The 26,232-nt window shown below is 38.9% G+C and overlaps 2 long non-coding RNA genes across 2 annotated transcripts in view; one reads left to right on the forward strand and one right to left on the reverse strand.

Annotated features, from left to right (window-relative positions):
* LOC132406873 (uncharacterized) overlaps window positions 1-26,232 on the reverse strand; it is a 72,131-nt gene that overhangs the window by 42,161 nt on the left and 3,738 nt on the right. The gene's annotated exons all lie outside the window — the stretch shown is intronic.
* On the forward strand, window positions 10,175-26,230 carry LOC132406874 (uncharacterized). Its single transcript, XR_009516296.1, has 3 exons — window positions 10,175-10,228; window positions 13,852-13,919; window positions 25,357-26,230. It is a non-coding gene; the product is annotated as an uncharacterized LOC132406874 (long non-coding RNA).

Raw genomic sequence — 26,232 nt, forward strand, 5'->3', positions numbered from 1 at the left:
TGGCTGTGTGACTTCTAACTTTCTCAGGAGAACTTTGGTTTATCGTTAATAAATCTACCATTGAAGATTTACAGATGTAGAAACAACACCCATTATTAATGACATCACTAAATTACAAAAAACAAAATAAACTGATGGTGAGTTCTCTTGCTCTGTGTTTTGTGGTATTGATGCTTTTTCATGAGCTTAATTTTCCAAATTAAATCAACCTGTGATTTAGGAATTACTTGCCAATTCTGTCATCAGCAATTACTTCCTCCAGTACCACAGAGCAATAATATGAACTACTTCATGAAATGTATTCAGCATTTCGAAAGGAAACATTACTGATAGCTTAATGAATTTGTCCAGGTCATCCTTCATGCTTGTAAATTGGATACACTCAGTCTCCATCTTGGAAGAGTTAATTCATCTCACCTGTAGTAACAGTTTTAAAATTGTTTTTTTTTGTCCCATCAAGTGGGATAGAGAAAATATTCATCTTGACAGTGTATTAGAGTCTACCAATTAAAGCAATCAATTCTGACTAAATCCACAACCATTCAACAAATATTCCAGATAATGCTGCATGTCATAAATGGAAGGCATATATACTGTACATTTATTATATAGTTATGGTATTGGCTATATATTCTTAATAGAGTCATGTCATGCAGATTATTCATTTAATCCAATTGTTCTTCAAAGCTTATTGTGCATCCTTTAAAGAATGTTCTTGAAAAGAGGAAATGCTGTATTTTTTACCCATGCTTGTTATTCATGAGAATCCTAACATCAGTAGAGGGAAAGTGATTGGAAGGTGTTCAAAGGGACTGGTACTTGCGTAGACATGGACTGATTAGGGACAGTCATCATGGCTTGTATTCAGTAGGTCACATCTAACCCATCTCATAGAATTTTTCAAGGATGTTATTAGGAATGTTAAAGGAAGCAAGGCAGTGGATGTTGTCCACATGAACTTCAGCAAGTCATTTGACAAGGTCTTGCAAGGTTGGTAAAGAAGGCCCAGTTACTCAGCGTTCATGATGAGGCAGTAAATTTGATAAGACATTGGCTTAGTGGGAAAAATCAGAAAGCGATAGTAGACGGTTGCGTCTCTGACTGGAGGCCTGTGACTAGTAGAGTGCCACAGGGATCCATTGCTGTTTGTCACCTATATCAATGATCTGGAGAAGGATGTGGTTCAACAAAGTTATGGATGACAGTAAGAATGGGTATGTAGTGGACAGAGACAAAGATGATTGGAGCTTGCAGCGGGAACTAGACCAGCTGAAAAATGGCAGATGGTATTCAATGCAGACAAGTGCAAGGTTTTGCACTTCAGTAAGATCAGCCAGAGTGGGTCTTACACAATGAGAGGTAGGACATTGAGGAGTGCTGTAGAACAAAAGGATCTGGAAACAGGAGGAAATCTGCAGATGCTGGAAATTCAAGCAACACACACAAAATGCAGGCCGGGCGGCACCTATAGGGAGAAGCACTGTTGATGTTTCGGGCCAAGACCGTTTGTCAGGACTAACTGAAATGAAAGATAGTAAGAGATTTGAAAGTAGGAGGGGGAGGGGAAAATGTGAAATGATAGGAGAAGACCGGAGGGGGTGGGGTGAAGCTGAGAGCCAGAAAGGTGATTGGCAAAAGGGATATATAGCTGGAGAAGGGAAAGGATCATGGGATGGGAGGCCTAGGGCAAAAGACAGGGGGATGGGAGCACCAGAGGGAGATGGAGAACAGGCATAGTGATGAGCAGAAAGAGAGAAAAAAAGGGGGGGGGGGAACTAAATATATCAGGGATTGGGTAAGAAGGGGAGGAGAGGCATTAACAGAAGTTAGAGAAGTCAATGTTCATACCATCAGGTTGGAGGCTACCTAACCAGTATATTAGGTGTTGTTTCTCCATCCTGACTGTGGCTTCATCTTGACAGTAGAGGAGGCCATGGATAGACATATCAGAACGGGAATGGGACGTGGAATAAAATGTGTGGCCACTGGGAGATCCTGCTTTCTCTGGCAGACAGAGCATAGGTGTTCAGCGAAAAGAATCTGGAATGCAGGTTCATAATTCATAATTATATCTGAGGAAGAATGGACAACAATATGGAGATATCAATGGAAATGTACCAATTCACAGAAATGGAGGGAGTTTGGATGGAAAAACTTGATAAGATATTTTATTACACCCTCTCAGAAATCCCATTGTGATAGTAACTTCCCTGTTTGCTGGAGAAATTGTGGAAATCAAAATGCAAATCATTATGATATTTTTTGGGACTGCCCTGTTATCAAAAACTATTGGAGGAGGATATACAATGCCCTACAAGACATCTTTAAATCTGAAATACCCTTGGAGAGTAAGACCATATATTTTGGATATATACCTCAAGAATGGTTGAAAAGAGATAAATATTTAATGAATATTCTGTTGGTGGCTGGTAAAAAGACTCTTACTAGGAAATGGTTATCACAGGAGAGCCCAACTTTAGATACATGGATGGGAATTACAATGGACATTTACAAAATGGAGAAGATAACAGCATCTGTTAATCATAAGCTGGAACAATTAGATTCATACTGGGAAAAAATGGTTTAACTACATAATGCCTCATAGCACTGATTTTATTCTCACAAATCAATGAATCTTTTGTAAAAAAAAGATCACTCCCTACTTGTACATAGTTCTTTCCTTTTGCTTGTTTTTTCTTTCCACTCTTTTCTATAAGTTTATACCTCAAATAAATACTTTGTGGAGATTTGTGATATATATGATTATATGATATATATGTACAACATCTGAAATACATCTTATGGAAATGTTTGTTTGATGAACTTCAATAAAAAAATAAATTACAAAAAAAAAAGAAAGTGGCATTGCAGGTAGACACAGTAATAAAGAAAATTTGGGGCTTGTTGGACTTCATATTGAGTACAGGAGATGGGACAATATGTTGAGGTTATATGAGAAATCGGTCAGGCCTCATCTGGAGCATTGTGTACAGTTTTGGTCACCTACCTACAAGAAAGATGTAAATAAGGTTGAAAGACTACAAAGAAAATTTACAAGGATATTGCTGGGACTGGAAGACCTGAGTTATTAGGAAAGATTGAAAGGATAGGAATTTATTCCTTGAAATGCAAATGTTGCATGCAAGCTTGAGGACAGGCACATGGATAGCAGGGTTATCGAGGGCTATAGTCCCTGCGCAGGTCCATGGGATTGGGCAGTTTAAATGCTTCAGCATGGATTAGATGGGCAGAAGGGCCTGTTTTTGTGCTGTTCTTTTCTATAACTATGATTCTAAACTGATGTAGGCTTGTAATTTTGTGTCAGGCAGTATCAATAGAAATGAATAAATCATCAATGTTTCTGGCTGAGACCCTTCTTCAGGACTGAAAAGGAAGAGGGAAGATGCCAGAATAAAAAAGGTTGGGAGAGGGGGAGGAGAACAAGCTAGAAGGTGATAGGTGAAGCCAAGTGGGTGGGAAAGGTAAACAGCTAGAGAAGACTGAATCTGATAGGAGAGGAGAGTGGACCGTAGGAGCAAGGGAAGGAGGAGGGGACACAAGAGGAAGTGATAGGCAGGTGAGAAGAGATAAAAGGCCAGAGTGGGGAATAACGTAAGAAGCGAGGGGAAGGGAAAAAATCTTTAGCTTTGATTTAACGATACAGGAGGTTCCTAACAAGGTGGCCACCAAGAGCATGCTCGTGGTCTTCTGCTGCTGTAGCCCATCCATTTCAAGTTTCAATATGTTGTGCATTCAGAGATGCTCTTCTGCACACCACTGTTGTCATGCATGGTTATCTAAGTTACTGTCACCTTCCTCTCAACTTGAACCAGGTTGGCCATTCCTCTCGAACCTCTCTCATTAATATTGCATTTTCACCCTGAATGTTTTTGTTTTTCTCTGTTCTTTGTATTCTTCAGAGACTGTTGTCCTGAAAATCCTAGAATGCCAGCAGTTTCTGAGATAATCAAACCACCCATATAGCACCAAGAATCAAGTTTCAAGATTGGACCGTAAGACCATAAGACACAGGGGCCGAATTAGGTCATTTGGCCCATCAAGTCTGCCCCGCCATTCAATTGATCCTTTTTTCTCCCCTTCCTCAGCCCCACTCTTTGGCCTTCTCCCCATAACCTTTGATGCTGTGGCCAGTCAAGAACCTACCAGGCTCTGCCCTACATCCTGTTATGATTCAGCAACATTGAATATAGAATTGAGACAGGTTTTTATAAACAAATAAAACATTTATTAAACACTGCTCAAAAAAAACCAAAAATAAACAAACGACTAACTTAACCAGAAGTCGGCTGCGACATGGCAGCTTGAACAGTTCTTAAAGTGATAATGCAAAAACAGTTCTCAAAAGTAATAAATGCAAACGTCCAAATGATTTACACAGTCGATTAGGAGTGTTTTTCCTAGAAGCAACAAATTCTTCGATGACGCGACGTTACTGCTGATCCCAGCCGAAATAGGCTTTGCCTGAAGGATTTACTATGAAGGAAATAAAACGGCTTAAATGGACTGACCTTTTCCTTTTGGCGAATAGCTCACTGCCCCAGTCCTTTCTGCTCTTACAGCAGGGACTATCTTGGATTGCAGGTTACTAATTCCTTCCAAATGAGGACGCAATAAGATTGATCCCATATTACCGCTGATGACACCAGCTTTTCTCGATCCTTTGGGTTCCCGAACTTCGATAATTCTTCACTCTCCGACTGGACTTTAACTGGCAGCGATTTTCAGAACTGCTGGCACAATGATTCTTACAGTAGAAATTAAAACTCCACTTTAAAACAAAACTGCGTCATGAAATTAAATACACAGCAGAACGGAGTCACTGAAGACTTAAGCCATGAACGGACCTGCATCACAGGGAGGGGTTCTCCTTTTATACCTTGTTGAAAGGGGCCATCACATGACCTCTCACTGGCGGGAAAATTACATCACTCCACCATCACAAGACCATTACATCATGCCCAGCAGAGCCTCAATTACATTATGGTCATGTGACAGTCACAAGATACCCATGGGTACGTAACAATACACTCAATGACCTGGCCACCACTGCTGCATATGGCAACAAATTCCACAAATTCACCACTCTCTGGCTAAGTAAATTTCTCTGCATCTCTGTTTTAAATGGACACCCCTCTATCCTGAGGCTGTTCCCTCTTGTCCTAGACCCCCCCACCACGGGAAACATCCTTTTCACATCTACTCTGTCTAGGACTTTCAACATTTGAAAGGTTTCAATGAGATTCCCCCTCATTCTTCTAAATTCCAGTGAGTACAGACGCAGAGCTATCAAATGTTCCTTGTATGATAACCCTTTCATTCCCAAATCATCCTCTGAGCCCTCTCCAACACCAGCACATCTATTCATAGATGAGCAGCCCAAAACCATTTATAATACTCAAGATGAGGCCTCACCAGTGCCTTATAAAGCCTCAGCATCAACATCCCTGTTCTTGTCTTCCAGATCTCTTAAAATGAATGCTAACATTGCATTTGTCTTCCTCACCACCGACTCGACCTGCAAGTTAATCTTCAGGGAGTCCTACACAAGGACTCCCAAGTCCCGTTGCATCTCAGATTTTTGGATTTTCTCCCCATTTAGAAAATAGTCTGCACATTTATTTCTACTACTAAAGTGCATGACCACACATTTTCCAACATTGCCACTTTCTTGCCCATTCTTCTAATCTGTCTAAATGCTTGTTTCCTCTACACTACCTGCTCCCCCACAAGATTGGTTAATGTTATTTCCTGCAAACAAGTCTAAAGGGGAACAAAATAATTGTTACACTAGATCCAAAACAACACAAAAAATCACAAAAGATAGAGAACACAAAAATAATTAAAAACATAATAATTATAAATATGCAAGATAGCTTATATACATAGATTGAATGTATGGCCATAAGGTAATGCTAGGCTGTACTTGAGGTGATTGACAATAAATAATAAATTAGTGGTGCAATTGATGGGTGGAAGTATTGATCAGTCTTACTCCTTGGTGAAAGTCACTGTTTTTGTGTCTGCTGGCCATGGTATGGAAGCTAAGTAGCCCCCCTCCCTGATGGGAGTGGGACAGACAGCTCACGAGCATGATGTTACTGGCCCTTTACCAACACCTTTCTGTATATATGTCCTTGATGGCGGGTAGGCCGGTGATGCATTGGGTAGAACCTTCCTGTCCACCACAGTACAGTTTCTGAACCATGCAGTATGCAGCATGTTAGGATATTTTCTACTGTCCACCCGTAGAATGACATGAGTATAGATGTGAAAAGTCCAGCTCCCTTCACTCTCCTCAGAAAGTAGAGGAGTTGGTGCGCTTTCTTGACTGCGTAGCATGCGTTCTGGGACCACAAGGGGTTGTGCGTCATACACACACCCAGGAGTCTGAAAATGCTTGCAGCTTCCACTGCTGTGCTGATGATGTAAAGGGGGTTATGATGCTAGTTGCCCAGTACCAGACCGCGAGCTCTTCCAGCTCCTCTCTGTAAGCCACTTCATCATTTTTGCTCATGAGCCCCACCACTGTCATGTCATTAAGAATCTTGACAATGTGATTGTTCGAGTGTTTGGCCGTGCAATTATGTCTGAGCATAGTGTATTGCAATAGACTCAGCACCTTAACAACAAGCATGTTGAGGATGATATGTGAAGCAGAGCAACTATTCCACAAAGTCACATTTCTTCCCTATTCTGATCTGAACCTCTTGACCATGTCTTCATGCTTTTATGCATTGAGCTTTGCCACACGATTGGCTGATTAGGTATTTTCGTTAAGAATCAGGTGCACAAGTGTTCCTAATGAAGTGGCTACTGAGTGTATATTGTCCTTTGAGCTTAATGCTCAAAGAAAGAAGGAAGAAGAAGAAGAAGAATGCCCTTAACTCCTGGTAGAGGAGTCAGGGCGCTGTCACGACAAGCTTTTTGCACCGATTGTTTTTGGTGATTGCTCATCATATGGCGTTTCTGTAGCATTCACCAGTTTTATTTTACGAGGTCAAGTTGCTAGCAATGGATGGAAAGCGTGCAAGGGAGCCGGCTGGATTCAAACTCAGGACCATTCGCTCCGGACTCCAGCGCTGAAGCCACTACCCCACCAGCCGGCATTAAGGAGATACCTAACAAAGTGGCCTCTGAGTGTAGTTGCAGTTATGTAGAATGGCTATAATTACCAACCACTGATAAGGTACCACTTGAAGAAGATATTCTATAATCTTGTTATTTGTGTTTAGTTTTAAAAAGGGTGAAATTACATTATTATTAAGCTATTTATCTAACCTTTGAGCCTTTTATCTGAAGTCATCAGGCACCCAGTCATATGAGCTCAATGTAAAAGTCAAATGGAAAACATTAAAGTTCAATCCAAAATCTTATTATTTTTCAAAATTAAATCTATAACAAAGGAATTCTAAATTCTAAGATGATTTGGTTTTTGACAGACGCCAGTGAGACAGCAAAGCCTACAAGAGAGAAGAAAATAAGTGAGAAAAATAACCAAAAATAAATGTAAATGTATAAGAGCACAACAAATCACTTGTGGAAATACATCATGTAAGAAATGAAAAAGAAGCATGAGAAAGTTTAGAAAGATGATTGAAATTTCTTAACAGAACAAATCCTTTTGTTACACAATGTACATAAAATCACTGTGCCCAGACTTTGAAAATAAACTGTATGAATGGATACTGGAGGACAGACAAAAGGGATTCATTGTAACAAACAAAATTCTTAAACTGAGCTCAAAGGAGTTGGTGCACACAGGAGGCAAGATATTAAAGATTTATGGGCTACGTTTTTTATGTAGCCCACGGCATGCACCACAAAGTTTGTAAATTCTGACTTCAAAGAACCACCATTGCTCAGTGCCTACCAAACAGACATAAAAGGAAGTTAGCTTAACTTCACAGGTTTATAGTAATGGAAGGAAGCATGTTTTTCTATTTACTAGAGTTTAGGAAAATAATGATTCAAGAATTGGTTGTTTTAATGCAAGATTAGAATGATCTAGTTAATACACATCATAATTAATTTATTTCTTCTTCTGTGCCAGTACTGTAAAGGTTTCCTGATTATGATTCTAATGGTTTTTTTGTTGATTTTGATACTGCATTGTTCTGTTTTATTCTTTTTCTTCTACATAAATCAATCAAAAATGTTATAGGAAGATTGACAAAACAATAGACATTGTAGACTATAGCTGAAATTTTATCTCTTTGAAATGGATGCTGAAAATACTAGGGATAGAAAAGTCTGCAATTTTCAGAGGCTGGTTTTGAAAATTTGCAGTTTACTGTCACTTTAGCATTCATAGCGGGATGCACATGCTGTCACAATAAAATGCGTTATCACATCAAAAGGTAAAATTATTGACAGAGTTTTAATTAATGTGAGGGCATGGGCACCATTATAAGGATATAATGGGGTTCAGGATGGAGAGATTGGAGCTTTGTGAAGCCAGACAGATTTTCTTGTCTTTCAGTATCTGTGATCACTCCATGTGTCAATCAACTTCATAAGAGAAACTTAAAAATTGCAAATGCTGGAAATCTGAAATAAAAGGAGAAAATGTGGTAAGTTCTCAGCAGGTCAGACAGCAGCTGTGGAAAAAGAAGCAGTCTGAATTTTTCATGTCATAGGCTGTTCTTGGAGTTTCAATGAAGAGCCATTGACTTGAACTGCTAACTCATTTTCTCTTTCCACAGATGCTGCCTGACTTGCTGTGTATTTGTGATGGAGAGCACTCAGTAATTGCACTCCTTACACGTACGCATTCACTCATACACAAATATTACCTTGTCATTTTGCTGTCGATACACTGTCCGTATGCACTCCAATGTCTTCCCAATAGACAATAGACAGTAGGTGCAGGAGTAGGCCATTCGGCCCTTCTAGCCAGCACCGCCATTCACTGTGATCATGGCTGATCATCCACAATCAGTACCCCGTTCCTGCCCTCTCCCCATATCCCTTGACCCCACTATCTACAAGAGCTCTATCTGACTCTCTCTTTAATGCATCCAGAGACTTGGCCTTCACTGCCTTCTGGGGCAGAGCATTCCACATATCCACCGCTCTCTGGGTGAAAAAGTTTTTCCGCATCTCTGTTCTAAATGGCCTACCCCTTATTCTTAAACTGTGGCCTCTAGTTCTGGACTCACCCATCAGCGGGAACATGCTTCCTGCCTCCAGCGTGTCCAATCCCTTAATAATCTTATATGTTTCAATCAGATCCCCTCTCATCCTTCTAAATTCCAGTGTATACAAGCCCAGTCGCTCCAATCTTTCAACATATGACAGTCTCGCTATTCCGGGAATTAACCTTGTGAACCTTCGCTGCACTCCCTCAATAGCAAGAATGTCCTTCCTCAAATTTGGAGACCAAAACTGCACACAATACTCCAGGTGGGGTCTCACCAGGGCCCTGTACAGCTGCAGAAGGACCTCTTTACTCCTATACTCAATTCCTCTTGTTATAAAAGCCAGCATGCCATTAGCTTTCTTCACTGCCTGCTGTACCTGAATGCTTGCTTTCATTGACTGATGTACAAGAACACCTAGATCTTATTGTACTTCCCCTTTTCCTAACTTGACTCCATTTAGATAGTAATCTGCCTTCCTCACATTTATCCACATTAAACTGCGTCTGCCATACATTTGCCCACTCACCCAACCTGTCCAAGTCACCCTGCATTCTCATAACATCCTCCTGACATTTCACACAGCCACCCAGCTTTGTGTCATCAGCAAATTTGCTAATGTTACTTTTAATCCCTTCATCTAAATCATTAATGTATGTTGTAAACAGATATATTCCCATAATTGGTCCTAAACCGAGCTAAAGCATTCCGGTTGGCTTTATGGTGCCTTTCCCATCATACCTGGTAGAATATTCCATTTCTTTAGTAATGGAGGTGGGTAAATGTGTGTATGTTGTAAATACTTCTGCTTATTTTAAAATGTGATTGTAACGACTGCATGTTACAACAGCCATCTGGCAGTGCTTGCGCAGTATCAAGCAGAAACTACATTGTGGGGTACATCATGTTCTAATTCATGCGTAGGCTTAAGTTAACTTTGTTAGTAATTAAGCATGGTATGTCCTAGTCCCAAATTAAAAGGAGGGAGGGAGGGAGGGAGGGAGAGGGAGAGAGAGAGAGATCACACTGGCCAAGTATAAGTACGGAACAATTATTGTGTTTTCTGGCAGGTATATTTTTGTAAATATTGTCAGTTTTCTTTTCACTGTTTTCACTCATTTTTGTAAGTTTGATTTTTGACACACCTAATAAGCACCCTTGCACTAAAGTGCTAAGCTACACAACCAGTTATTTCCTTTGGATCATAATCCACGTATCAAAGTGTTCCTGCATTTTTTTGTTATTTCCATAATGTATATCATTGGAAATACTACATGGTTGTATTTTGCTGTTGTTGTAACTTGTATCATTGTAAAGGAATGGTTTTAAATTTAGTTCAGAGAATTACAGAACAGGTACAGTATGCAATGAGGCCATTCAGCCCATGAATCTCATTTCGGTTCTACATAAGCTATCTCACTCCTCTGCCATCTCTTCAAAACCCAGTTCAAAGTAAATTTATTATCAAAGCGCCATACAACCTTGAGATTCATTTTTGTGTGGGCATACTCAATAAATCCATAATAGAATAATAACCATAATAGAATCAATGAACGATCACACCAGCTTGGGCGCTCAACCAGAGGGTAAAAGAAAAATGAAGTAATAATAATAAATAAATAAGCAATAAATATCGAGAACATGAGATGAAAAGAGAGAACTTGAAAGTGTGTCCGTAAATTGTGGGAACAGTTCACTGATAGGCAAGTGAAGTTATCTCTTTTGGTTCAGAGCCTGATAGTTGAGGAGTAGTAATTGTTCCTGAACCGGATGGAGTGAGCCCTGATGCTCCTGTACCTCCTTCCTGATGGCAATAGCAAGAAGAGAGTAAGGCCTGGGCTGTGGGGGTCCCTGATTATAGACACTGCTTCCTATGACAACACTCCATGTAGGTGACCTCAGTGGTGGGGAATGCTTTACTTGTGACGGACAGTCAGTTATTTCAAAGTAATTATCCAGATCCATCTTGAACGCTACTGTTGAATCTACCACCATCATTCTCCTTGACAGCACATTCCGAAGCCCAACTCTGCTCACTGTTTAAAACTTCTCTCTCCTGTCAATTTTGCTCCTTTTGTTAGTCACCAATCTATGCACCCTAAATCTTGACTACATACCCTTCCCATTAGGAACACTTTCTGTCCTTCTATTTTGTCCAGCATGTTGTGTAGACAAAGTGGGGATTTGCTCCACTGTCAATACCATGGATTGTGCAGAGATTTTGATAGTTTTTCTACTATCATTACCCAGCACTAGAGAGGTGTAGAAGAAGCATTCTGCTGATCATAAACAATAGACTAAAAGTTATTGAGTCTTAACGATATCTATTGTTTTATGAGTAAAAGGCAACCTCTAAGATGGGAGCTCTCAGTTCTTTTGTAGAAATTAATTCTGGACCAATCACAGCTACAGTACTGTGCAAAAGTCTTAGGCATATAAATATTTTGATTACACAGTACTCAGTCAATTGCAGTCAATAATTACAAATATCACATGATAAGTTCGTGACCTCATGAATCTTGCAGGCCCACTGATGCAGGAAACACATTTTAAAAGATCATGTACTAGAGAAGCTTGTTTTTGGAGGCTAGTTCTCAGCATTGATTTTATTGGGAATGAAATCAGAGGATCAGGCACCTTTTTGATTCCTCTGTATATTGAACTCAATCAGATTTTGTAATTTGTGGCAAATTAACTGGTCAGAAGTGCAAGTTCATTTTGTTAGTTGGCAGTGACAAGGTGCCATTTTCTCAATAATGTCAATAAACTCACAGCTTAATGAAACATAACATTGGATTAGAGAATTTGACCATCATTGTTGGTGCAAAAATTTTCCTCAGTATGAAGTGACATTTTCCAAAATCTAGACAGCCATTCCAGAGAACTCTCAACAAAAAGCACTTGGAACCTGGATTCTGCAGGAGCACTAAAGCACTCATGAGTTTTGATGAGAAATATAGATGTATTGTTTGTTTATTTATTTTTATAGATACAGTGCAGAGTAGGTCCTTGCAGGCCTTCGACCCGTGCCCCCCAATCCTTGCCTAATCACAGGACAAGTTACAATGACCAATTAACCTATGTTTATATAATTATAATTCCCTATAATTGTGTTTCATCAGTATGAATTTGTTGAACTGCACGTAAGCAATGTTACAGCATGCAATAATTTATTCAAAATATTCTAAAATTTAAAAGGGTTCACCATATCGGAGTATGGTTGGAAGATCTAGGGTAGGAGTGGTTTATGGCTTAGTGTGAACTGATACTCCAGGATTCAGTACTATATGTATATTTACTGTATTGTAATTGCTAGTGTGAGCTATAAGATTGAATTGGCTGTAATTTATTATTACTAGTAGATTACTGTTCACTGAATAAAATAGTTCTGACAGTGACTTGAAATCTTTTCTTCATTGTCTAATACGATTAACATTACAGAGTTTAGGCACAACTTACTTTTTCAATACACTATTTCCTAAGAAAATAATCAAATGTCTTTGCTTATGGCTAGCAGGGCTTTAACTGCAACATAAGAGTAAGTACCAGCTAAGTATTTTTTTAAACCGTACAAGTAAACCTCTGGATCACACATTTACCAAGAATATCTCCCCACTGCATGCAGCATCATAATGTTGAGTGAAGCAAGGCTCCAAAGTAAATGGGAGCAAAGAAAATTGCACAGTGCATAGCATGATTGTTCTATTAAAGACTGATCTCCTTGTACGTTAGAATTTGTACAACTCTACTTTGGGTGTGATGATACTTGTTCCCCTCAGTCATGTAGATAATTTATCACTTTCCTAAGTTGCTGGAGAAAGGCAGATTGGGAGATATTTTCGACTTCAGTCATTTAAAAGACCCAATCTAGTGTTTAACTGTCCATCTTCTCTTTTCCATTCCACTCAGTCCTACGTCTAAATGTGCCAATCTTCAGTCGTCTTTAACTCTTGTTTCACACTCTTCAGTCTTCTTCCTATCCTTTTTGTCTGTATTTCAAATTTATTTTCTTGGCCTTTTCATCCAACTTATGATTTTTCTACTTATTTAACTTAATTGCAAAACTCTGATTAAATTAATCCTTTCATATCAAACATCTTATCTCCTATACTCTGAACTTATCTAGAATTTTGCTGTTTCATCATGATACATGGAGACCTTCTCTCCTTTCATGCCCTTTTCCAGAAATAAACATGAGAAAAGAACAGAAGCTCTGTTATTTTTCCCTCAAGCTTAATGATATGGAGCCTGGAAATTTAATTGAGATAATACCATAAAACGATACTTCACTTGATCTTGTGGTTAAATTTTTTTTAAATGTTAATGTGTTTGCTTTAAGTAAATTAATGCAACTCTTAAAATGACAAATGAAATGTCAGATTAATTCTGAGGCTTGAATTACTTTGTCTAAAAACTAACATTGTAAAAAGTTAAATAACTGCCCATTTATTTAATAACATCCTGAATGCAATAATTCTGGGAAATTCATGCAAAATGTAAGTTGATGTTGATATTGATGAATTAAATGTTACATTTTTATTCTACTTCAATATATAGCAACTGCTTGGCTGCTTCAGTCAGTTAAGCAACAACCACTTAATACTACTATATTGCCTTTGCTTATTCTGTAGTTCATCAGATAAATCCAGATACAATATGATTTTATTAATGTTAATGTGTTTTTCCCTTTCAGTTGCCAGAAGGCATTGTCTGTAGTGTAATAATTTCACAATCACAGCTCAAGGTTAAGGCTCTGTAAAGGTTGGTGAACTCTCATTATTAATCCTAGGCATTTTGATGAGGGTGGGGGTGATTAGCCCACACATTAAAGTATTCAATTTTTTTTAAATGACCATATTCTCAAAAGCTTCAATGAGATCTAATATTTTGATTTTTCTTTGTGAGTGCAGATCGTCTAGCTCTTCAACAGATTCAATATAGGCCTCCTTTATTTAAGAGAGGAGACTTGAAGTACACTCAGCCCAAGAGACCTTTCACTATGATCATAGAAATTCCTTGCCAAAGACATTTGCTGTATGAGTTATCAAACTGTCCTCAGCAGCTCAGGCAATAGCACTTCAGATAACAAGATCCTCTGCCTCGACTCATTTCTGGCTCAAAGTATTTTTCCTTCCTCTCACTTTCATTTAAGTGTGCCATTTCCAACCTCTCTAAACACTGCTTCGCTATTTTTTAATTTGCATAGATCATACGTGCATTAGCACAACATACCTAGAGGTGGGAAGCACATTGACTACCGTGCACTCTTTATATTTTCACCGATAAATCAGAAGGTAAACCTATATTTACAAACCCGAGAGGACACATTGTTAGAAAACATTTCATGCAATTCAATACACAGAAAATGCTGGAGGAACTCAGCAACTCCGGCAGCATCTATGGAAATGAATAAACAGTCAACGATTCAGACTAAGACCCTTGTTCAAGATTATGATTTCTTGCGCTTGACTCAAAAACAATGTTCTGATTAATGGTCCTCAGCCTTAGACTTTATTTCTTTTTATCAGTGCTGGAGAAACTCTGCAGGCCAAACAGCAGCTATGGAAAACAGGCATTATGGGCCAAGACCCTCCCTCAGGATCTATTGTTACCTGTGTCTTTACAGTGTTTACAATATTTTGTCTTCGCTTCTGATGTAAAGCTTCTACAATTTTTTCATTTTCAAACATTTGCCATTTGTATAATTAGAATATTTACAGATAAAACATAAGCTTCAGCAACATTTTAGCAAATTCAACACCCAGCCTCATGAAACTTGGAGAATGTACTTGTTAATTTAAGTAAGAAGACAGTGGTCCTCTATTATACAATACTTCTTGTGGAATTTCAAAATTATCTTGATTAAGTGTTCGGTAGTAGTCCTTAAATAATAAACTGAAGTTTAGCCTTTTCTCTACTAATTGATGCTAGTTAATAAATATCTAATCTCCACTGTTTTTAGAATTAAATAATCAATTAATTTGGACCAAATGCTTAAATTATATGTCCGATTCATGCACAACTTTGTAAGAAGTAGTACTTCTTGTCCATATTTTCACCAAAAACAAAGCTGAAAATTTATACTTTTCCTGACTGGGTCTTTCATATTTTTGATGTCTGAAAGCATCTTGGCACCTAGTGATGTCCTACCAGTTTTTCTTTGCTCACATAATCCATGAAATTAGTTGACAAATGCCACTCTGCTCTTGTTCACAGAAAACATAGAGCATTTATTATTAGAAAGTACTTATTATTAGAAGCAGCAGATGTGAGGCTTGCTCCATCATCAGGCAAAGAGACCCACTAGAGCAGTTCCTAATGAAGTACCTTCCGTGATGGTAAGCTGTAAGATGGAGATCAATTTCCCCTCCCTCCCAGTTTCTTCTCAACAATTTCCTGGTCATGACTTCTGCTCTTTCTAGCTTTCAGAACAGAGAGCCTAAAACTTGCTTCATAACTTAAGCAGGATCGCTCTTCCACCCCAATTCCTGCAGCCCTCCTCAACTTCTCTGTCCATCAAGCTGATGGGCCCCCAAAAGGTGTATTGGTTCACCACCCAGTGATCCCCTCCCAGAGCTCGCCCACCCACTACCCTTGGAGTAGTCCCAGACATGCCTGTTTCTTTTTCATGCTCTCCATGGGAAAAATCTTTCAGTGTGGTCATTATGCAAGGCCAATATATAACATTCCATGATCTTTTTGCCATTCAGACTGCAGAACTTTTGTAGTGGCAACTCAGAAAATGCACATTGACCATCAAGTCTACCATTTAACAGATAACAGAGAATTTCTAGGCAATCCATTTCCGTGATTTTCATCAGAGCTCTAACAAGAATGTCTAGAAAAAGAGTGAGAATGTCCATCTAGCTAGAAGTCCTTATATATAGAATTTGTTCTATTGGTTATTTTTAGATTTTCTTTACTTAAACATTTTTCTTCTAAGTTACAGTATACCATGTGCTTATGTAATTGTAAGAATTTCCAGTCAGACCTGCACAGGCAGGCACCTCCCATCTCCACACAACTAACAGGAGTCACCTTCCACTTGTTTCCAACTCATCACCTGCAGCCTATTTAAACCCAGCTCACATCCATTGTCCTTGTTCACCAATTAAAACAATAAGCCTCAACTAGTTGCTCCTAGTTTTCAGTTATGTTGCTTTGTGTTGTGTTTAGAATCTGTTCTCTCTCATTTTGTGGCTTCTGATGGCTTGTTATTTTTGCAGTCTATTACTGAAGTTATCATTCATCACAGAATCATCTCAGCTGCTCTAATTTTGGTCACTCCTCCTCTATGTTGTCTGACATTTCCCTGGTGCTTTATTAAAATGTTGGGACTTCACATCACAGAGTCACAGAGTGACACAGAATCAAAACATGCCCTTTGACCCAACTGGTCCATACTGATCAAGATACTAATCTTAATTTACTGAAATATCTTTTAAAGTAATATTTATAAATCAATAAAGAAGAAACCAAACACTATATTTCCTTCTCCATGTTAAATGAGTGGCCAAACCAAGAGGCAACTTTTAAAAAGGATTGCTGTACACATACATCTATCACTGAGGACTGCCCCTTTCATCTCTTTCATCTTTCACCCTTGTATAATCTTTCTCAGTCAATGGTTTCAGCAAATTTTTTTGATTAAAATTTGGATGATTCCAGTTCTGTGAATTGTCTCTGCATGTCCTAATATTTTCAGCACAAAGTAAACATATCTGACATATAAACTGTAAATACTCCAATTCTGAATATCAAAATACCATTTTAAATATATCAAAATGTAATTAAAGATACCATTTTATTTTGAAACAAATGCATTGAAATTCATCTCTAGATGATAGTACTAAGCATGTTATTCAGTTGCACTGGCCCTTAGTACAGAATGAATTGCAGAGTAGAGTACAATGTTTTGATGCAACTGGGGATGAATTTCTAGGCATAAAGATTTCATTTGGAGCAATTACTGAAGAACATATTTAACATAACAAATATTCATTGTAGATATAAATAACAGGGAATGGTGGCTACTCCCATGGCTAATTTTGAATTGCTGTAAATTGTTCTAATGCTTATTACTTCAGACATGGCTGAATTAGTGCTATGAATATTCAAAAGCATTTTACTTGTTTATTTGATATTAAATGAATTTCCAGTGTGCTGAATGACAACATGCCCTCTGGTTACATGCATTGTCAATTTCTGTTGAGTCTCTAAGTTTAAATTTGATGACTGTCAGTCTCAAGAGTGACTGCTACAAAAGATTATTACCTGCTTTGATACTTGCATGAATCTTGGTGATTTCTTTCAACTCATTTCCTGAGATGTTGTGGATTGGGAGAAGACTTTAATCACTGTTCACCCATTGGGCACTGGACAAGAAGCTGACAGTACAGTAGTGACCTTGTGCATTCATCTGCCAACCAGCTGAATTAAGTGTTAGGCAGGAGAATTAAAGGATTCACACTATTTTGTTTTCATACACTTTGGTGCTCAACATAAATTGGAGGAGCCTAACTGAAGCAATGAAGGAACAATGAGCAAATTGTTCATGGTTCATGTCAGTTCCGTTTGCTCCTGTTATTTTGGGGCACATCAAACAATATCCCATGCAGAAAGAGAAAGGCTGCAATATATCATTCATTTGTGCCCATAGTTTGCTTAGGAAATGGCAGTGAAGCTTAAAACTGGAAGTTCTTCCAATATGTTGCATTGGGCAGGAGCCATGTACCCTTCCTTAAAATACACCTATCTGTCACCTTCACTGCAAATTTATGGCTGCTTATTCTCGGAGAAGTCTGGATTATTAGTAACACATCCTGTGCAACACATGGAGGTCAGCAATAGATGTGCCATCTTAAAAGGCCCAAATTGTTCAGTTTTCCAAACACATAGTTGAAAACACTATTACCCACAGTGAGTGTCCGGCATGACTAATGGCTCTTATAACAATCATGTAAAACAAATTTTTGCTGCACTTCTGAGGGATAAAATAACCAAATCTACATAGTTGGAACCTTTGAACTGGGAAGGCAAATGTTAAAATTTGTTTTATAAATGATAAGATGTCTCCTCAAGTTTCACCTTTCCCCATTTGGAACTGCATTTATAAAGCCTGTGGCCTGATCCAAATGGGACAATATGATATTTCTGGAGTTGTGATTATTCACTGTATGTGTTGAAGTAATAGCAACCTTGCTCATATACTGTACATTCAACTGCAAATGAAAGACTTATAAATAATAAAGCAATATTATTATCACAGTTTTAATAGGCTTTATTTTGGTAGCTAGTTAAAATACTTTTTTTTGTTGTAGCACAATAGATTCTAAGGGAGAAATTGTTCTTGTGTTTAATGCACAAAAATTGTATTTCAATAAATAAATTTTAAGATATCACTCGCATTGCAGAAAATTTCATCAAAATATGTGTTGTGTAAAAGAAAGAAATACAATTGAATGTAAGTAAAAGGAAATGGTATTTTATTTTCAATTCACTTGACAGAAATATACATATAAAATATTCATTTAAGTGCCTCACAGAACCCTAATTATATTCTTTGTGTGGTGCTCATTGTTTTCTAACGGGAAATCAATCATCAGTGCTAATATGTTGCAGACATTTTCTTTTTGTTAGCAAGAAATGTGAGTTGAAATCGAGATATTGCCCTTCTGTCTGCTGGTGAAATTTCACTCCCAGTAACATTTGAACAACAAATGATATCCTGAAGACTATTATCCAGAAGTAGTAGAGCTTCATCAAAACACTCAACTAAAAGGAACCTATTTTTATATCGTGGAAGAACGCATTAAACTTATTTCCTGAAAGCATGAAATCCCAGGCATAACTCAAATTATTCTGGTTCACAAAGTTGCCTAGCTTGTATTGAATTGACTAGTGTTTCCTCTCCTCTCTCCTCTAGTATCTAGAATTGTAAGCACCTAATTCATGTTCTAGAAGTACATGACATTTTTGGTGTTGCAAAGGAAAAGGAGAATTTGTAAAAATAAACTAGTTGGAAAATAAGCAGCTCTTGAATAGGTGGCAATGCAGGCAGACTTCTAGAAACAAATTTCATTCACTGTAACTAAGCAGATCATCATTTTTGGATGAGAAAATGATCAACATGTTATGCAAAGGCACATCCTTTATGTAAGACATTATTCTGATTATCTTTTAGAATTTCAAAACCTTTTCTCTCTTGTGGGGCAGAAATATAACTTCACAAGAAATTCTTCAATCAATCTGATCAATATTTAGATATTCCAATGGCTTGTTGCTTATCACTCATATAGGTGTACAAAAACCATTAAGGAAGCTAGTCTGAATATCTACTATCTGAATGCACTTATTTCTTCCCCTTAACCAATATCATTTAAACATCTTAAAAACATTTATCATAACACAAGATATGCATTATTTAATTTTCCTTTACTGCCTGAATAAGTTTATGCAAAAGCTTCTACAGGAGAAAAATTAATTTAAGTAGAGAAGCTGCGAGTGTGTGTGAAGTGTAAAAATAAGCTGTTTACCAGTTAAAGAATCAAATCTGTGGTTCAAAGAAGTGCTCTTAGAGCTCCAGTCAAAAATGGCACATCTCCAAGGAATTTGCAATTCCATTGTGATCAGACTGAAGACAAGCAGATAGCTTCAGACTGAATTATACCAATTTGTTTTATCCAAGAAAATGCTGTGATGACTTGTTAATCCACTGTTCATTGATAGCTCAGTAGAATTTTGCTTCTGGATCAAACAGCTTTTACCATAAATAATCAGAATCAGATTTAATATCACTGGCATATGTCATGAAATTTGTTGCTTTGTGGCAGAAGTACATTGCAATACATAATTAAAACTGTAGATTACAGTAAGAAGTATATATGTACACACACACACATATATATATATATATATACACACACATATTATATATACACACACATACATAAATTTAATAAATAGTGCAAAAAGAGAGGGAAGCAAAATACTGAGGTATTAATAGGTTTATTGTCCATTCAGAAATCTGATGATGGAGGGTGGCACTGATGAAGCACAGCAAGCACTAGCTGCTAGCAAACAAAACAAACAAAACTATAAATTATACTTTTTCTTGGATACGATTATGGCATTCAATAGCCTGTAACTTTCATTTGATCTGCCTGTATGACCCGGCATCTTTGCAGTGTGAACTGAAGTCTTGAAGGTGCGAGAATGTTGTGGCGTGGCACATGCGGGCTGAATGGATGTGGCAGGTGCCAGGCCTGATAGCTGGGAATGAGCCAATGTTTGGCTATTACTAGAGCGGACCCGGGGGTGATTCGATACAGCAGAACAGAAGCAAGCTGAGTCAAGGCCATGCAACTCAGACCCAGTGAGGAAAGACGCAAGGTTTGATTGATTTAAATGTCAGGCCAAATGAGTATGGCAGGGCCTGGGCCCAAAATTGTACTGAAGTGGCAGGGTCCAGCTCTGGGAGTGAAGGAACAATCAAAGGTTTGGATGGTTTAAGTAGCAGGTCAGATTGAAAAGGTCAGTATGTTGGGCCAACATGAGCGACAGGCCTGTTCAACTCACTGCTCCACAAGGTTTAGTCATCTCCACGCTGAACCGAGGCTGCGGCCTGCAACTACTGGGTTACTGAATCTGTTGCAGTGATGTGTAACATCATGACAGTAGACTTAATTTTGTGAACTTTTCAGTTCTGAATATTACTTGCTTACTTCTAATGTTTGCATGGTTGTTTTTCTGCACATTGGGTGTTTGACAGTCCACATTTTTAATAGGTTCTACTGGGTTTCTTTGTTTAGTGGCTGCCTGTAAGGAAACAAATCTCAAGGTTGTATATCATATATGATCATTAAATGTACTTTGAACTTTGAAGCTATTCCTGAAATATCAAGTGTGTGTCTTCAGCCTTCTGAGTACCTCCTCCTTAATGGTAGCATTGAGAAGAGAAGAGCTCAAGTCCTGACTGACGTTGGTCCGTAATGAAGGATGCCACGCTCTTGAAGGTGTCCTGGATGCTGAGAAGGTCAGTGCCCATGAAGGGGCTGGCTGAATTTGTAACTTGCTGCAGCCTTTTCCAATCCTGTGCCGTGCCTCTCCAGACCAGATGGTGAAGCAACTAGTTAGAATGATCACCACGATACGTTCGTAGAAACTTGTGAGCGCAGAGACTCAGAATCATAGAAAAGCACAGCACAGAATCAGGCCCTTTGGCCCATCTAGTTCATGCCAAACTATTTAAACTTGACTATATCCATCAACCTGCTCTTGAACCATAGCCCTCCATACCCCTACCATTTATGTACCTATACAAAATTCTCTTAAATGTTGAAATTGAGCTCACAGGCACCACTTGCGCTAGCAGCTTTTTCCACACTGTCACAACACGCTGATTGTTGAAGATTCCCCTCAAGTTCCCTTAAACATTTTACAGTTCATGCTTAATCCATGACCTCTAGTAGCAGTCCCAACCAACCTCCTATCTACACCCCTCATAATTTTGTGTACTCCTATCAAATTTCCCCTCAATCTTCTACGTTCCAAGGAATAAAGTCTAACCTATTCATTTGTTTCTTTTAACTCAAATCCTCCAGTCCCAGCAAAATCCTTATAAATTTTCTCTGTACTCTTTCAACCTTACTTAGGTCTTTACTGAGGGTAGGTAACCAAAACTGCACACGATACTCCAAAATGGGCCTCACCAACGTCTTATACAACTTCAACATAGCATCCCATCTCTGTACTCAATATATTGATTTAAGAAGGCCAATGTGCCAAAAGCTTTCTTTACGACCCTATATACCTATGCCACCACTTTCAACTAATAATGAACCTGCATTCCATGATCCCTTTATTCTAACACACTCCTCACTGTCCCAGCACTCACTGTGTAAGACCTACCCTGGTTGGTCCTACTGAAGTAGAACAGTTTGCAATTGTCTGCATTCAATTCCATCCGTCATTTTTCAGCCCATTTTTTCAGCTGCAAGCTCTAATAGTCTTCCTCACTGTCCACTACACCTCAAACCTTGGTGTCATCTACAAATTTACTGATCCATTTAATCATTCAGATTGTTGATATAGATGACAAACAAAAATGGACCCATCACCGATCCCTGTGGCACACCACTAGTCACAGGCTTCCAGTCAGAGAGGCAAACCTTTACTGTCACTCTCTGGGTTCTCCCACAAAGCCAATGTCTAATCCAATTTACTACGTCATCTTGAATGCAGAGCGACAGACCCCTTTTGACCAATCTCCCATGTGAGACCTTGTCAAATGCTTTGTTGATATGCTTGTTAGTAACATCCTCTGACCTGCCTCCATCAACTTTCTCGGGTAACTTCCTTAAAAAGCACTACAAGATTCGTTAGACATGGCCTATCCCACACAAAGCCATGCTGACTATCCCTAATCAGCCCATGTCTATTCAAATACTCAAATATCCAGTCCCTTAAAATACCTTCCAATAACTTCCCTACAACTGATGTCAGGCTGACTGGCCTATGATTCTCTGATTTATTTTTAGAGCCTTTCTTAAATAGCAGGACTACATTAGCAATCCTCCAGTCCTCCGGTACATCACCTGCCACTAAGTACGATTTAAATATCTCTGCTAGGGCCCCTACAAATTCTACATATATCTTGCAGTGTCTGAGGGAACACCTTGTCAGGCCCTAGGGATTTATCCACCCTAATTTTCTTCAAGAGAGCGGAAATGTTCTCCTCTGTAATCTCTATCATATCCATGACCTTGGTGTTGCTTTGCTTCACTTCTATATACTCTGTGTCCATCTCCCGAGTAAATAAAAATGCAAAAATCCACTTATGATCTCCCCCATCTCTTTCTGTTCCACACATTGATTATCATTGCTCTTAACATATCTGTAGAATCCCTTAGGATTCTCATTCACCTTGTCTGCTAGTGCAACCTCATGCCTTCTTTTAGACTTCCTGATTTCTTTCATAAGTGTTTTCTTACATTTCATAAGCTCTTTATTTGTTCCAACCTGCCTATTCCTGCAATGCACCTTTTTTTTCTTCACCGGGATCTCAATTTCTCTTAAAAACCAAGGTTCCCTAAATCTGTTATCTTTATCTTTTATTCTGATAGGCACATACAAGCTTTCTGCTCAAAATATCACTTTTTAAGACCTCCCACTTACCTAGTACACCTTTGCTAGATAACAGTCTATCCCATTCCACACTACACAATGTGTGTCTTTGGTGGCATACCAATTATCCTCACACTCCCAATAAAATATAACCGCTGTTGGGTCTTCTTTGTAATTGCATTAATATGTTGGGCCCAGGATTGATCCTCAGAGATGTTGACACCCAAAGTCTTGAAACTGCCTTTCTACTGCTGATCCCTCGAAGTGACTAGCGTATTTTCCCTCGACTTCTCCTTTTGAAATCCACTATCAGTTCTTTGGTATTACTGACACTGAGTGCAAGGTTTTTGCAGCAATACCACTCAACCAGCTGATCTGTCTCGCTCCTGTACACCTCCTTTTCACCATCTTAAATTATGCCAACAATAGTTGTGTCATTGGCAAATTTATAGCCGACATTTGAGCTGTGCTTAGGCACACAATCATGTGTGTAAAGAGAGTAGAGCAGAGGGTAGAGCAGAGAGAGAGTAGAGTAGAGCATGCTTCCTTGAGGTGCAGCTGAGTTGATTGTCGATGAATCGGGTATGTTATTTCCAATCTACACAGACTGTGGTCTTCCAGTGAGGAAGTCAAGGATGAAGTGGCAGAGGGAGTTACGGAGGCCCAGGAATTGGAGCTTCATGATTGGAACTGAAGATATAGTTGTCTTGAACATCGAGCTATAGTAAATAAGTATTAGCTTGACATAAGTATTGCTATAATCCAGGTGATCCAAGGCCGAGTGGACAGTCAGTGAGACTGTATCCACTGTAGTCCTATTGTGGCGAAAGACAAATTACAGCAGGTCTAGGTCTTTGCGTAGGCAGGAGTTGATTCTGACCAACCTCTCAAAGCACTTCATCACAGTAGAAATAAGTGCCACAGGATGATCGTCATTGAGGCAGCTTGCCCTGCTCTTCTTGGGCACTGGAGTGATTGTTGTTCTTTTGACCCTCCAGCTGCAGCAGTGAGAGTTTGAAGGTGTTGAACACTCCCACCGGTTGGTTGGCACAGGTTCTCGGAGCCCGACCAGGTACACCATCAGGGCCTGATGCCTTGCAAGAATTCACCCTCTTGAAAGACGTTCTGACGTCAACCTCCGAGACAGAGATCACAGGGTCACTGGATGCTGTTGAGATTCAAATAGATGTAGTTTTATTCTCTCCTCACCACTGATACTGCACTCTTTAGTCTTTGCCAATATGCTGGGATGAGAACTACAACTACGTGATCAGACTTTCCAAAGTAAGGGAGTGGGTCACCACAGTAAGCATTCATGATGGTGGTATAACAGTGGTCATGTGCACTGCCTCCTCTGGTTCCTCTGGTGATATGTTGGCGGTAGTTGTACAGAGATTCCTTCAAGCTGGCCTGGTTGCAATCCCCACAACGACAGCGAAGGCATCAGGCCCTGATGGTGTACCTGGTCGGGCTCTGAAAACTTGTGCCAACCAACTGTTAGGAGTGTTTCATTCCTGCTGGTTACAGAGCTTAGCTTGTCAGACATGGGCCTGAGTTGGAATGTACACCACCACCGGGATGCTGGCCTTCAGCAGATAAAAAGCAATGCTAGTCAATGGATGGATGTTCCAGGACTGAGACAGAACCGCCACGTCTGTGCACCACAATGAGTTAATTATGAAGCATACTGCTCCTTCTCAGACTTTAAAATACTGAGCTGTCCTGTCTTTATGGCGAATGGTGAAGCCATCGAGCTGCAGCACTGCAACTGAAATGGTGGGTGTGAGCCATGTTTCCATGAACTGAATGACTGAACAAAATAATAAGAACTCCTGAGTCACTAACCTGGGCAACAACCTTATATTACAATAATACATGTGTTTATTTATTAGCTTATTATGCACATTATCTTAATATACTTCACGCTGTATGATACCGTTGCTGAGTGACTTTTTACATGAGCAAAATCTAAAGTATATCTAAAGTAAAGGTTATCTAAAGTATATTAAATACTATTGGTATTGAAATATATAAAATAGCATTTAAGTATATATGTCTATTTATCTTGTTGCAGATAGGAAAACAAAAAAAGGAGGAAAATAAGACACTAATGGGAAAGATGTAGAATTTTTCTAATTGCTTGGCAAATGGAATTATCAAATAACAAGGGAAAAGACCACATCTGATATCAAAGTATCCAAAAGCCATAAAGCTGATTACCAACTGATGCACAGTGGAAAATAATGGATGATGTGTGGTATTGTTGCACATTTCTGTGGAGAAAAACAAATCATCTAGTCTTAAAAATTCAAGCAATCTCTAATGCCAGTCTGCGCTAGTTATTTCTATTCCTTCCTACATTTGTGCACTGCCTGGCAATCTCACTGTAACCTCATGGGACCTTGCTCCACGTTGGCCTTTTCTGAACATTCTGAAACATTTCCATACCTAATGCTCCTCAACATGTAGTTTCCTGTGTGATGAGGAGCACACTAAGAGCAGCTGCCAGTATGGCAATCACTTTGTGCCTGTACTGTCACACATCAGCTGCAATTTTACCTGGGCCCTATGCGCCCCTGACCTTCAGCAGCAATTTTGCACACGCACAAGGCCACTCACCCCCTTTTCCATGAATCGTGCTTAAGATTTTTACCAGTTTTCATGAGTGGATAAAACCACTCAGGAGACTATGACACTCACAGTAGTGGTTCAATGACTGAACAAAATGACCTGGTTGCATAAAAATGATGGTAATTATTTGCCACAGATGTGCTGTATTGGAGATGGAGTGAACAGAAAATGTACTTTTATTGTAAATGTAACTTTTTGAGAGCTTTTGAAGCAGTTTTAGATTTTTACTCATGTTTATTCAATATGAACTGTTGGTACTGATAAATGTTAATGATTCATCTCTCCTTTCTGTTACACTATTTTTACATTAAATATAATT

This window comes from Hypanus sabinus, chromosome 17, assembly GCF_030144855.1.
Source record: "Hypanus sabinus isolate sHypSab1 chromosome 17, sHypSab1.hap1, whole genome shotgun sequence".
In the NCBI taxonomy this organism is placed as follows: domain Eukaryota; kingdom Metazoa; phylum Chordata; class Chondrichthyes; order Myliobatiformes; family Dasyatidae; genus Hypanus; species Hypanus sabinus.